Source organism: Malus domestica, chromosome 08 (assembly GCF_042453785.1).
Source record: "Malus domestica chromosome 08, GDT2T_hap1".
In the NCBI taxonomy this organism is placed as follows: Eukaryota; Viridiplantae; Streptophyta; class Magnoliopsida; order Rosales; family Rosaceae; genus Malus; species Malus domestica.
Window position 1 is genome coordinate 19,207,209 of NC_091668.1, and position 14,084 is coordinate 19,221,292.

The window sequence follows — 14,084 nt, forward strand, 5'->3', positions numbered from 1 at the left end:
GTCTTCATATAAAATTTCGTAGAATTTAGATAAGTGTAAGTCGGTCTAATAATTATTTTTCGGTGGCTAGTTGATCGGATCATATTTATATATATTTTTACTTCAAATTCACTCGTCTTTTCTTAGTTAGTTCCTTATATTTTTGAGCTATTTACGTTATTTTTATGTTTTTAGGATTTGTTATGCAAAGAAAATAAAAATAGCACAAATGAGTTTTAAATAATAAACAGAAAGAATATTGGTTTTATTTTTGGATTGGGTTTTATTTTGGTTTATTTTGATTTATTGTGTTTGTAGGAGAAGAAAGTGGAAAGCACTGAGAAATTAAATAGAAAAACGTGGGACGGACAGACTGCAAAGGGAATAAGTGGCAGGTCCAAAGCTAGGCGTGAAAGCTGCTTTGCAGCTGGTCAGCAGATGGGATGGAATAAAAATATGAAGTGAAAACAGGAAAGAAAAAGAGAAACAAATAAGCTAAAGGAAAGAAGGATCCAAGGTGGAAAACGTGGGATTAAGCAGAAATAAAGGGACAGCTACGGAACAAGGAGAATCCAAGGCATGTTAGAAAAGGAGCTGTAGAGAGGATTGGTCAGCACGGGTAATGAAAGCAGGTGAAAGAGAATGAAAACAGCTGCTTGGCAGCTGGAGAGACAAAAAGATTAAAAGAAGAAAAGAAGAGGAAGTGGACAACAGTGCAGAGAGAAAGAAGAATAAGAAAATAAAAATAAGAGGCAGAGCTGGATAAGACACGGGAAGGTGGAGGAGCTGCCCTGGGCAGCAGAGAGCACTGACGCGGGAAGGATAGCAGAAAAAGGAATAAAAAGGGACAAAGGCAGAAAACGTGAAGTGGTGGAAGGCAGAGGGCTGCCCTTTGGGCAGCGTGAAGCTACGGAGAGAAGGGAAGCGTGAAGCTCGCAGACGTGGGGAGGGAGAGAGGTCAGGAGGTCAGCTCGCAGAGGCAGGAGAGGAGATAGACACAGGGAGAAGGGAGACTGACGGGCACAGTGAGAAGAAAATTAGAGGCTTCACTCCATTTCTCTCGGTTAAATCTTTCCAAACTTCTATTTTATTTCTGTTTTTAATAATGTGTAATTAAATTTATGTTGGTTAGAGGTTAATTCGAAACCATGAATATATTTGTAATATGAATTGATTACCTTCGGTTGTGATTTCATAAGTTGTGAATTCAATTTACTTATCCGTTCGTATAAAAACTGATTTGTGTATGTTGGTTGAGAGTGCACGCTTAATTTACATGCATGAATTTGATGCTAGAATATAAGTGAATTTCACCTAATCGTTATGAACTTATATTCACAAGTAGTAAAGGTTGCTAGTCACAATCACGTTAAGTAAATTCTTGGCATAAGTTTCATGCAAATCATAGTAACGAGTGTCCCGTCAATGCTTATGTTTTTCATAAAACTTAATGATTCTTGCTTGTATCTCTATTATGCAACTCATGTAGGGAACTTGTAGGGAATGTTTTGGGTTGTCGTATGCAATCATCCAACCCAATAACTTGTGGAAAAACTGAGGGTTAATTAGTGCAATTCACGGTTAATTTGGGGCGTTGAGTATTCATAGCTTATCGAAAAGCAACTGGAAATCATTTTGTATGCAAGTATAACATGTGTGGAGAAGAACCCTCTAGCTAGTCCGCCATTTATCATTTTACCTTAATTTCATGTTTTTGTCAATTCTGTAATTTAATTAAGTTTAATTTACTTTTCATCAAAACCAAACACCCATCCATTATTAAATTATATTATTTATTTAGTTTTCTTTATTGTTAGTCTTTTAATTTAATTTCCGTCCATTTCAGTTCCTAGTGTTTAATTTAATTGTTTCCATTATTTTGAGTCATTTTAAGTGTGTTTCGAGTTATTAGAGTTTTTAGCCTAATTTTGTGTCCTTGAGTCTTATTTAATATTTTTAAATTAATTTAGAATAGATTAGCAATCCCTCCTAATCCCCGGCCTAGAACGATACCCTACTTACATCTATACTACAATTGTCAAAAAGAGGGTTTAATTTGTGTGTTTAGTTATTTTACACATCAAATTTTGGCGCCGTTGCCGGGGATTAGCAACTTTGCTAATCCTTTTATTTTTGTTTTTGTTTATGTTTATATTGGTGTTTGTGTATTTTACTTTTGATATTTGATTTATTTTTCTTTCTTTGATTTTAGGTTCAAATGGAGCCGAGGGAAATTTAAAGGAAAGATGCGTCCGGCTAAAGACGTTAAATCAAGCGCTTCTTGGGAGGCAACCCAAGCATTCAACGAAGAGAGACTTTGGAATCGCTAACCCAATCAGATTTGCATTTTTACACCCTTATCTTTACTGCTTTCATTTTGTTTTGTTTAGTTAGTTGTGTTATTTGTTTGATTTCTGTGAGTTTGTGTTATTTAGTTTAAGTGTGGGGAAGGTTAACCAAAGTCTCTTTACATTAATTTACATTTATAAAAAAAAAAAAAAAAAGATAAAATTTAAAATTAATGATAAAAAAAAAAAAAATTTACATAAAAATAAAAATAAAAATTAAAAAAATAAAAAATAAAAAAAGAAAGTACAAATATTTTACAATGATGTAAACTAATAGTATTCATTGGTCGGGTGGTGCTTCAGTAGTAGGCGAGGCTTCAGCAGTCGGCGGGGCCACAGAAGGAGGAGGCGGCAGAGGTTGATCAGTTGGAGCTTCACTACGCGGTGCCGCTCCAGAAGACGAAGGCAGATGTTGTTGGAACAAACCCACAAACCTCCGATGATCAAGTAAAATTTGACCATCGGTGTCCTGCATCTGGTCAATCTTCCTCTTCATGCTGGTGGCATAGATGTGTGCGAGCTTGTGCAATTCCTTATTCTCATGCTTGAGCCCTTTAATCTCTTGCTTGAGACTCTGTATTTCAGCCACCAAGGATTCAACGTGACGGGTTCGGGCATATAGGCGTTGGGCCATGTTGGATACGGAACCCGCACACTGCACGCTAAGAGCCAGAGACTCCTTAACCGCCAATTCATCAGATCGTCTAGCGAGCAGTCTGTTATCTCTTGGGGTGACAAGGTTCCGGGCCACCACCGCAGCAGTCATGTCATTTTTCATCACCGAATCCCCCACGGTAAGAGGACCGGTAGGGGATATGAAGGATGGGCGCCATATATTGTCTGGTGAAGGCGGAGCTGCCTCTTCACCACGGTTCAAGTCAAAACGACGATCGGAATGGCCAGACATTTTTCAGAGGTGGTGAAGAAAGAAGAGAGTCGGAATGATCAAGATTAAACAAGTGCAAGAAGGGAGTGTTTACAGGAGGGTACTCAAGTGTGTTGTGGAACAAAATTAACGCCTCTATAAAAAGAAGAAATCAAAGAGGCGCTCCTCAGAGAAGCGTCCTCTCGCAAATCGAAGAGTCGGGGCTCATTTCTCAAAAGCCGGATTCTTTTCTCAAAAGAGGAGTTTCCGTTCTCAAAAGCCGGATTCTTTTCTCAAAAGAGGCGTTCATTTCTTAAAAGTTGGGCTTGCTCAGAAACCACGAGCCGAACCCCGGATTTCGCAAGATCAATTCGTCCAGACGTGTTGTCACCCGTCACACGCAAACTCAGCTCTGCGAAAATCACGGGCAGTCTGTCGAAGTGCCGATTCCAACCATCTGTCTCTCTCAGCCTAGTCAGCACTTGTCACATGCAACTGGCAGCTTTGCGGAAATTACGGGCAGCTTTGTCAGAAAGCGCGTAATTTGTATTCTTCACCCATCCACCGGCTGCCGACACTAAGTGAGAGAACAGTTCCGGTTGTGAAGACAAGTCCTATAAGTTTCTACCTTCGCCTTCCACAGCAAAAGCACACTCTCTCAGCACACCCTCTCAACACCTCTTCATCTCCGAAAATGCATTCCCAAAGAATCCTCTCGAGTCACTCTGTGTTCCTCATTCCTTGTGATACTCCTGCGAACAACCCATTCAAAGCAAAAGTATTTCATATCATAAAGGTTGAAAGCAAGAGTATCTCATATCATGCTTTCTCCATGTCCTTCTCCTTGTCTTTGTTTTCCGACAAGGAGAAATAGAGCAATCAGCCAGCATTTGGTATCAATCTTCCGATCTGGAGCCAACTGCCTGGAACCCCTTCCTGATTGCTTACCTAGCCTTGCTCTCGAGTACTCATCTTCATCATTTTATGCTTTCTCTTCGTCTACCACATCTGCCTGGGGGACAGTAAGGGAAGTGAAAATGATACCTCGAAGCATGTGGAGACAATTCAGCTAGGGACAAGGAGAAAGAAAGCAAGAGGTGGGCACTTGGAAAGATTGAAGAAAGAAATAAGGACCAACACCTTTCCCTCGTGCCTGCCCGTTGTGCAGAAGAAACAAGCAGAGAAGAATGCAGCTTGCACAATCATCCCAGCGGAAGGAGTCCGAACTGAGGAACTAGAGAAGCTGCCACATCTGCTTGGAGAACAAATAAGGAACTGCAACATAACCAAAGAGCAAAGCTTCGCCGTACAATATCATAAAATCATCACTTGCAAGTGAAAAGCTAAGTGTCACCCTGTTCAAGAGGAAAGCTGTGGAAAGTCAACAAGCACGACCAATGATTACTTATTAGTTTTATTCATTATCTTTTATCGTAATTTTCAATTTTTCGTTTGCAATTTTTTTTTTAATTAATTTTCTTGCGTACTTAACTGAATTATTTCTTTTCTTTGCAGGAACTTTTGGTTATTTCCACCCTTGAAGTTGATTGCAGAATTTTAGCTTGGGGGTCATCGCTTGATTTTACTGCAAATTAGGGAAGTTTTCAGTCCAATTGCGTTATTTTGTTTCTTATTATTTATTTATTTTATTTTATTTTTTTATTTGCATTATAGTGTTTTCTGACATTGGGGACAATGTCAAGTTTAAGTGTGGGGGTAGAAATCTCTAGAATTTCATTTGTTTCTGTGTTGTTTTTTTTTTTTTTCTTTAAAAATAAAAAATAAAAATAAAAAAAAATCGGAAAATTTAAAAATCCAAAAATATTGTCTTATTTCCCTTATTGTTTTGAATTAGATTTTTGTTAGTTTCCCGACCCAATGATATAATTGGATCAAATTCGAATCATGATCATCAAGAACTTAGTTAACATGTGTTTGGTGAAATTCCTAATTCTCTTGTTAGTTTTGTACATGTTTGACCATCTTTGAAAAACCAAATACACATAGCTTTGTTAATGTGAAACTAAAGCATGACTTAAAGCTTCATATGTGAATTTAGTGACCATATACATCCTATGTGAGTTTTTGAGCCTATTGAAAGTGTGTGCATTTTTCATATACTCCTATTCTTTCATGTGTGATAAACTTATGTGAGATACATCTCTAGAACTTGCGTAACGATCTTTCAAAATGTTTGTCATTGATTACATGAACTTGGAAATGATAGAGGCATTAGGTTTACCACCATGGCCCAAATAACCATGTTCCCCAAAGAAAAATGATATCATTAGATTGCCAATTTGAGCCGTGTATGTTGAGCCTTTTATTTCTTATCACCAGATATGTCTACCCTTATACCTGAAACATTTTTCCTTACCCTTTCCAAGCGAGCAATGTGAGATTATCTTATGAGAAATGTTTGTGAAGTACTTTGAGGGTGTTGGGCAAAAGAATAAGTGTGGGGGTATTTCATGTTTGTATTGAAAAAAAAAAAAGAAAAAAAAAAGAAAAAGAAAGATTGTATACTAAGAAAAGAAAAAAAAAATGTTTTTAAAGTTTCAGTTTAAGGGTGTGATTGGAGGTTTCAGAAGAATCGTTGGAGAGCTTGAGTTCTTATAAATTTAGACAAAAGAATTGCTTGCAATGTAGCTTGGAACTTGTGTTTTCCTATTCTTTCATTTCAATAACCCTATCCCTAAGCCTCATTACATCCAATAAAAGTCCTCTTGATTTAAGTTTTGCAATTATGACTGGAGAAGTGATCTTTATGCAAGCTTATGGTAGAAATTTCACATTTGTTTCTTTGAGCGAAACACATTAAAACTAAACACATGTGTGATTGAGTGCATATCCCGTGAGAAGGTCACTAGTTTGCATATGATGATTTTAAAAATAAAAACTTAAAATTGCATTAGCATGGCTATCTCACACACTACACTTCAAGGATGATTCAAAGATTACTGCTAATATTTGAATAAGGAAAATGAACTTGGATTAGTTTGTTTGGTGCTAGCTATGGTTCTTGATGATTTGTTTTCTTGAATGAAATTCTATGAGGGTCACATAGAGGGAAGCTAATGTTTTTCATGTTAGTACTTTTTCATGTTTTCTTTGTTTTGCTCGAGGACTAGCAAAAGCTAAGTATGGGGGTATTCAAAATTTGATGTGTAAAATAACTAAACACACAAATTAAACCCTCTTTTTGACAATTGTAGTATAGATGTAAGTAGGGTATCGTTCTAGGCCGGGGATTAGGAGGGATTGCTAATCTATTCTAAATTAATTTAAAAATATTAAATAAGACTCAAGGACACAAAATTAGGCTAAAAACTCTAATAACTCGAAACACACTTAAAATGACTCAAAATAATGGAAACAATTAAATTAAACACTAGGAACTGAAATGGACGGAAATTAAATTAAAAGACTAACAATAAAGAAAACTAAATAAATAATATAATTTAATAATGGATGGGTGTTTGGTTTTGATGAAAAGTAAATTAAACTTAATTAAATTACAGAATTGACAAAAACATGAAATTAAGGTAAAATGATAAATGACGGACTAGCTAGAGGGTTCTTCTCCACACATGTTATACTTGCATACAAAATGATTTCCAGTTGCTTTTCGATAAGCTATGAATACTCAACGCCCCAAATTAACCGTGAATTGCACTAATTAACCCTCAGTTTTTCCACAAGTTATTGGGTTGGATGATTGCATACGACAACCCAAAACATTCCCTACAAGTTCCCTACATGAGTTGCATAATAGAGATACAAGCAAGAATCATTAAGTTTTATGAAAAACATAAGCATTGACGGGACACTCGTTACTATGATTTGCATGAAACTTATGCCAAGAATTTACTTAACGTGATTGTGACTAGCAACCTTTACTACTTGTGAATATAAGTTCATAACGATTAGGTGAAATTCACTTATATTCTAGCATCAAATTCATGCATGTAAATTAAGCGTGCACTCTCAACCAACATACACAAATCAGTTTTTATACGAACGGATAAGTAAATTGAATTCACAACTTATGAAATCACAACCGAAGGTAATCAATTCATATTACAAATATATTCATGGTTTCGAATTAACCTCTAACCAACATAAATTTAATTACACATTATTAAAAACAGAAATAAAATAGAAGTTTGGAAAGATTTAACCGAGAGAAATGGAGTGAAGCCTCTAATTTTCTTCTCACTGTGCCCGTCAGTCTCCCTTCTCCCCGTGTCTATCTCCTCTCCTGCCTCTGCGAGCTGACCTCCTGACCTCTCTCCCTCCCCACGTCTGCGAGCTTCACGCTTCCCTTCTCTCCGTAGCTTCACGCTGCCCAAAGGGCAGCCCTCTGCCTTCCACCACTTCACGTTTTCTGCCTTTGTCCCTTTTTATTCCTTTTTCTGCTATCCTTCCCGCGTCAGTGCTCTCTGCTGCCCAGGGCAGCTCCTCCACCTTCCCGTGTCTTATCCAGCTCTGCCTCTTATTTTTATTTTCTTATTCTTCTTTCTCTCTGCACTGTTGTCCACTTCCTCTTCTTTTCTTCTTTTAATCTTTTTGTCTCTCCAGCTGCCAAGCAGCTGTTTTCATTCTCTTTCACCTGCTTTCATTACCCGTGCTGACCAATCCTCTCTACAGCTCCTTTTCTAACATGCCTTGGATTCTCCTTGTTCCGTAGCTGTCCCTTTATTTCTGCTTAATCCCACGTTTTCCACCTTGGATCCTTCTTTCCTTTAGCTTATTTGTTTCTCTTTTTCTTTCCTGTTTTCACTTCATATTTTTATTCCATCCCATCTGCTGACCAGCTGCAAAGCAGCTTTCACGCCTAGCTTTGGACCTGCCACTTATTCCCTTTGCAGTCTGTCCGTCCCACGTTTTTCTATTTAATTTCTCAGTGCTTTCCACTTTCTTCTCCTACAAACACAATAAATCAAAATAAACCAAAATAAAACCCAATCCAAAAATAAAACCAATATTCTTTCTGTTTATTATTTAAAACTCATTTGTGCTATTTTTATTTTCTTTGCATAACAAATCCTAAAAACATAAAAATAACGTAAATAGCTCAAAAATATAAGGAACTAACTAAGAAAAGACGAGTGAATTTGAAGTAAAAATATATATAAATATGATCCGATCACTAGTCAGTAGGGACACCAACCAGTTTTTGGTGACATTTTAAGTAGTTAGATAAAACAATCTTCTGCGGGAAAGACCCTTATTTTCATATGCTACAATTGACAAATCTTAGTGTTAATAAGGAAAATTAATAGGACATTTGTGTGCTACTTTGTAGTGTGCTTTTAATCCTATCACCTCCTCTTCGTCTACGTTGTCGTCGGATTTGGACTCAGACTGCGACTCGTACAGCTCCAATTGCTCGGCGGTCAAAGGCTTAACTTCGTTTTCATCCACAACTTCCTCCATAGCCTTCATCCTTTCAAAACTCGCACAAATTTACCGAGAAGATCTCCTCTTTGTATTCTTGAGAAAACAAATTGGGATTGGATTTGGGAGAGTGAATGAGATAGAGGGAGGGAGGGACGAGAGAGAAGTTGCCAATTGGGATTGGATTACAAATAAAAATATTTTATAAATAAATAAAATACTAATATTTTATTGTCAATTGCCAAGGCTATTCAAGTGCAATGGTGGAGATGCAAAAGACGATTACTATTCATTAAGAGCAATTACTGTTCACTAGGTGGATTAAATAGTGAATAGCTTGGGGGGAGGGCTCCCATGCTGGAAGTGCTCTAAGGTACTGAAAGATTGTCCTTTTCACTCATTTCATAGAAATAATTTCTGGGGTACCAAGTATTTCTTAAGATTTCCAGAATATGATGTGGGTTCTTATTAATTTAAAGAAATGAATCGTGCGTAGTCGGAATTTGTCAGAAATATATTGTGGGTACCAACTGTATGTTAAAATTTCTAGCTGAAAATGTTTGCATTTGTGCTTGGTGTCATTGTAGGTGGAAATAATGCAGAAGATTTGAGTGTTTGGGGAAGGGAGAGAGAGAGAAATGGAGTGGGTGAAGTCGAAGAGGGAGGGGGAAGGGTCGGTGCAGAGGAGAGAAGGGAGGGGGGTCAGAACTCGGAAGGGGTGAGGGAGAAGGGTAGGTGCAGACGCCCAAATATTTTTTTTATTTTTTTTCAGTTTTATTAATTTATTTTTTTAATATCTACGTGGCGCTAAGTCATTATCCACGTGGATGTCACGTCATCAGTTAACTGCAAAATTAACGGATGTATGAAAATGTTCCAAAATTATAACTTTATGTACCACTCTGGAATGAAAAAAACTTCATGTACTAAGTGTTGAAAATAAAAAAATTTTAAGGTAATAAACTGAGATCATGGAAGAAAATGTCGATAATATCGGCGATATATCGCTGATATTATCGGTTTTTCACCGGACCGATATTTTAATAGGTATCCAAAGGATTTTCGTCAAAATATCGCGATAATATCGATAATATCGCGATATTTCCGAAATTATCGCGATATTATATAAAATATCGATAATATCTTAGGAATCGACAGTGAGCGCGCCGCAGCTAACGCCGAAAAGCAACGAAACGACGACACTGAGGATGTCCTCGGTGCGATCGCGCAAGCTTCTGAGCGGGGTGAAGCCGATTGATTTCGGTGACAACGGTGACGAAGTCGGAGGGGGGAAGAGGAGGAGGGGAGACGGCAGAGGGAGAAGGAGTAGGAGGAAACGAAGAGGGTTTTGCAGGGCCTTGATGCGGTGGCGGAGATGGCGAAGAGGGAGAAGGTGAGGAGAGCGATGAGATGGTGTCGCCGTTGATGTGGAAGTGATGGTGTGGGTTGGTTCACGGGGAGAAGGAGAGAGTGCAGAGAGAGAGAACATGGGTAGAGATGAGAGAGTGAGGGAAAAGAGAGAACTGAGAGAAAAGAGAGACCGGGGACACAAAAGCAAGGTGGGCCCCTTGGGCACACCTATTAAGATCCAAAAATAATTTTAAAAGTAAGATAAACTCAAACTTAGTGAAAATACAATTTAAATTGGGGGTGGGTGTAACAATCTACCCCTCTTAAAAGAATTTCGTCTCCGAAATTTAAAATCACTTACTAAACTGAAATACTCGAAAATAGGAAGAAGAATATATGTATAAAGAGAAATCAAGTCCAAATAATTACATCATATTAAAATTTGATTAATTTTTTTTCAGTTACATATATTATATATGATAAATTTCTATTTTAAATCAAGTCCAAATAATTACATCATATTAAAATTTGATTATTATTTTTTCAGTTACATATATTATATATGATAAATTTATATTTTAAATCAAGTCCAAATAATTACATCATATTGAAATTTGATTAATTTGGAAGAAGAATATATGTATAAAGAGAAATCAAGTCCAAATAATTACATCATATTAAAATTTGATTAATTTTTTTTCAGTTACATATATTATATATGATAAATTTCTATTTTAAATCAAGTCCAAATAATTACATCATATTAAAATTTGATTAATTTCTTTTCAAGTATCTACTTTTGAACTACTCACCACGTTCACTCTATGTGATACTAAGTCACTCATATATCTTACCATACAATGTATAAAGTGTAAAATATTGTACTAATTCATTATATATAAATGATTATGGTGTGTTTAAACTTCTTTCATTAATTACTACATATTTTCTACACTCACAATGTTTGTCAGCTCGCTATATAATCAACTTAAATCAGTTAAATCCATCATGGAATGCATTTCCTTCCAATTTTTTGTGATAAACTAATAGATAATTGACTAAATAAACATCATGCAAAGTTTCATTAAAAATTTCCAAGTTTTTCTTACAATTTCCGTGGTTTCCATGTAATTTTTATCGATATCGATATTATCCCGATATTTCCATCGATATTTCCGTGTTTTCGGACTACCGATATTTCCGATATTACCGATATTTTCTTCCTTAACAGAGATTAACCCAATAATATAAAAACATTATTCGGGGCAGATCTTTTTTGGTTGAAGAAATATCCAACAGATTCTCAGAATAATGTTGGCCAATCAAAATAATTAGTGCAGCCGGTGGGGGGAATCGAATTTACATGTAAGCCAAGTGAATCCTACAAATTGGGTCACGCCGGGAGAAGGATGAAGACCTTCCAATAATGGTTCAAATTTATGCATTTAATTATTTCGTAGGAAAAATAAAATAGTTAATTAAATTAATTAAGCAGTAAAGTTACCATTTAGTATATCCATTGGTTAGATTAACTAATATTTATTTTTTTGTCGAACGATATATTTTATTAGATTAACTAATTGACAATATATTTAATTGTCATCTCTCATACAATGTCTTACACCATACTTTCGTTAAAAAAGGGAATTTTTTTTCTTTTGTGCAACTGAACTACTAACTAAATTCTTTTTGTTGAGAGAGGAGTGTTATCCTTTAACAACGGAACGAGTTTTAACTCCGTCGGCTTCCTAATTAATTTAATATCTAATCTAACAAATATATCGTTTGACAAAAAAAATAAAAATAAAAAAATCTTTTTGTTGATGTTTCCAATATTGAATTGGTGTGATATGATATGATATGATATGATATGCTTTAGGTAATTGAACTTCTTGTTGGCTCGGCTTAGCTCATTTTCATTGAGTTTAACTTTTAATCTTGATCCTGCCTCACCAATGATAATTGAAAATGATGGTGGGTTTGAATGAACAACTTTGACCTCGTGTCCTGAATCCAATTTGTTTGTTTTTGAAACAAAAGTGTACTAGGTAATTTAGTTCTGTTGATGCTAAAAATTGTGAGGACCTTGATTCAACATAAAGTGTGGTGTAGTACTTTAGTAAGGGTGCTTCGGTCACTAAGTAATGGTGATAAATAAAGAGATAGGGATAGAGAAGTAGACACGAGATGTATATGGTTTACCATAAGTTTGGCTATGTCCACAGAATTAGAGGAGTTGTCATTATGGGATGTTTACATAATATAAGGGTTTAAGCATAATTAGAGGACTTCGCGTGAATTACGGGTCCTAGGATTCCAGATATCTTAATTGTGGGAGACAGTCTCATTATATAATCATTTTGGTCATCTCTAATCAAATGGACTAAATATAGTCTCATTCATGTTTACAGCCCAGCAAAAAATTGTTTTTTAATGAACAAGCCATATTTATATATCATCTTCTCTGAATAATTTATCAGTATTAATTTTATTGGTTAAAGTTACATAAATATGGCCTTTTTTTTTTTGTAACAATATGGACTGTGTTTGTACATACATCAACATCCTCATCTTGAATTGAGGAGAGGAGGAGGACTAGGAAGAGTAGAGAGAACGAGCGAAATATAAGAGATACAAAGAAAAAATTCGAAAAGAAAGAAGAGAGAGACGGGAAAAACAAAACCGGGCTTGCTATGTTTGGCAAGCCTGATGGCCTTTGGTCAGCCCGATGTTGATTAGGATTTAGCCAGTTTGTTATAGACGGTTTTTTTAGCTTTCTCTGCCTATTTTTTAGATTTGAACTTTTAGTCTTCTCCACTAGAGATGGCCTTACAGGTGAGGAGAGTCCCCCATTCTTGTTTACCGTTGATGTGGGACTCTAGAAACGTCATTGTAGCTAGTATTGCCACCTGTCCCTGAGCAAGTGGGCTTCAAGTTGGAGGAATGGAGAGCTGATTTGTTTGAGGTTGGTTCGTGTGCTTTGCAAGAGTGCCTCAGTAAGAATCTTTCAAAGGATTACCGAGGTTTCCTAGTTGACAAGTAATCGGTGGTTTCAGAGTCTATATAAGTTGCTGGTACAAACAAGTTATATTTATCATTTTTGAAAACTATAAATCATTTTCAAATTGAATACCAAAAAACCCTAAATTCTATTAAAATTAAACTCAATTGGTAAAAATGTTCTTTAAGATTGAAATAACTCATCACTTTGGTTTCTGCTAATGAAAATCGATTGAAATGGTCTCTGAGTTTGTCAACTGTAAATCATTTTGGTCAATAAGTGAAAAATCCGTCAATCTCTTTGTTACATTATCACGTGAACGACCACGTAATCATCTTTTTAAAAGTATTTTTGTCACTTATCCAAAGTGTAGGCATGCAAGCTGGTTGGATGTCACGTAGGGCTGGGCACGGGCCAGGCTGGGCCAAATTTTAAAGGAACCGGAGCTTAAACGAAACAGGCCGGGCCTGGCCGGGTACATCATATTTCATTACAGGAATTGAATCGAACCCGACTCGTTTCAAAAGGGCCGGTCCGGGCCTGGTCCACGGTTCCTTTTTTTTTTTTTTTTTTTTTTTGTTTGGGAAAAAACAATTATAGTAGCACAAATTCAGTTTCAAACAAGATCGCAGTTCATAAAGGCTTGGATAGTATAAACATGAAACAAACAATTTAGGAGTCTCCACATTGACAATTGTACATTAAGATTAGTACATGTCTTATTTAGTGCATAACTCCTATGGATATGGTTATTTATATGCCAAACTTATCAAACAGTTGCTATATATGCATAACTAATCATACCTTTAAGTGGATCACAGTAAAACATTACGCACTAACATTAATTTGTATCACATCGTAACCATATCCGTATCTATGCTTCGTAGTTCGTAGGTATCACAAGATAGTTCACTATATTAATCAAATATCCATTGTTATAATTCAAGATGATGTGCTATTTATTTGTGCTATTATTTGTCTCTAGAATTATATCATTTTGGTTAAGAAAAGAAATCTACTGTGACTAATTTAAATCTTTCTGATTGTGGCTTCTTTTACACATTTGAATTTGTTTTAGAATTGTAAGAACATTTGAGTGACAGAAAGCATGAAATGTTGAACCTAGCAGAATAAGCATACG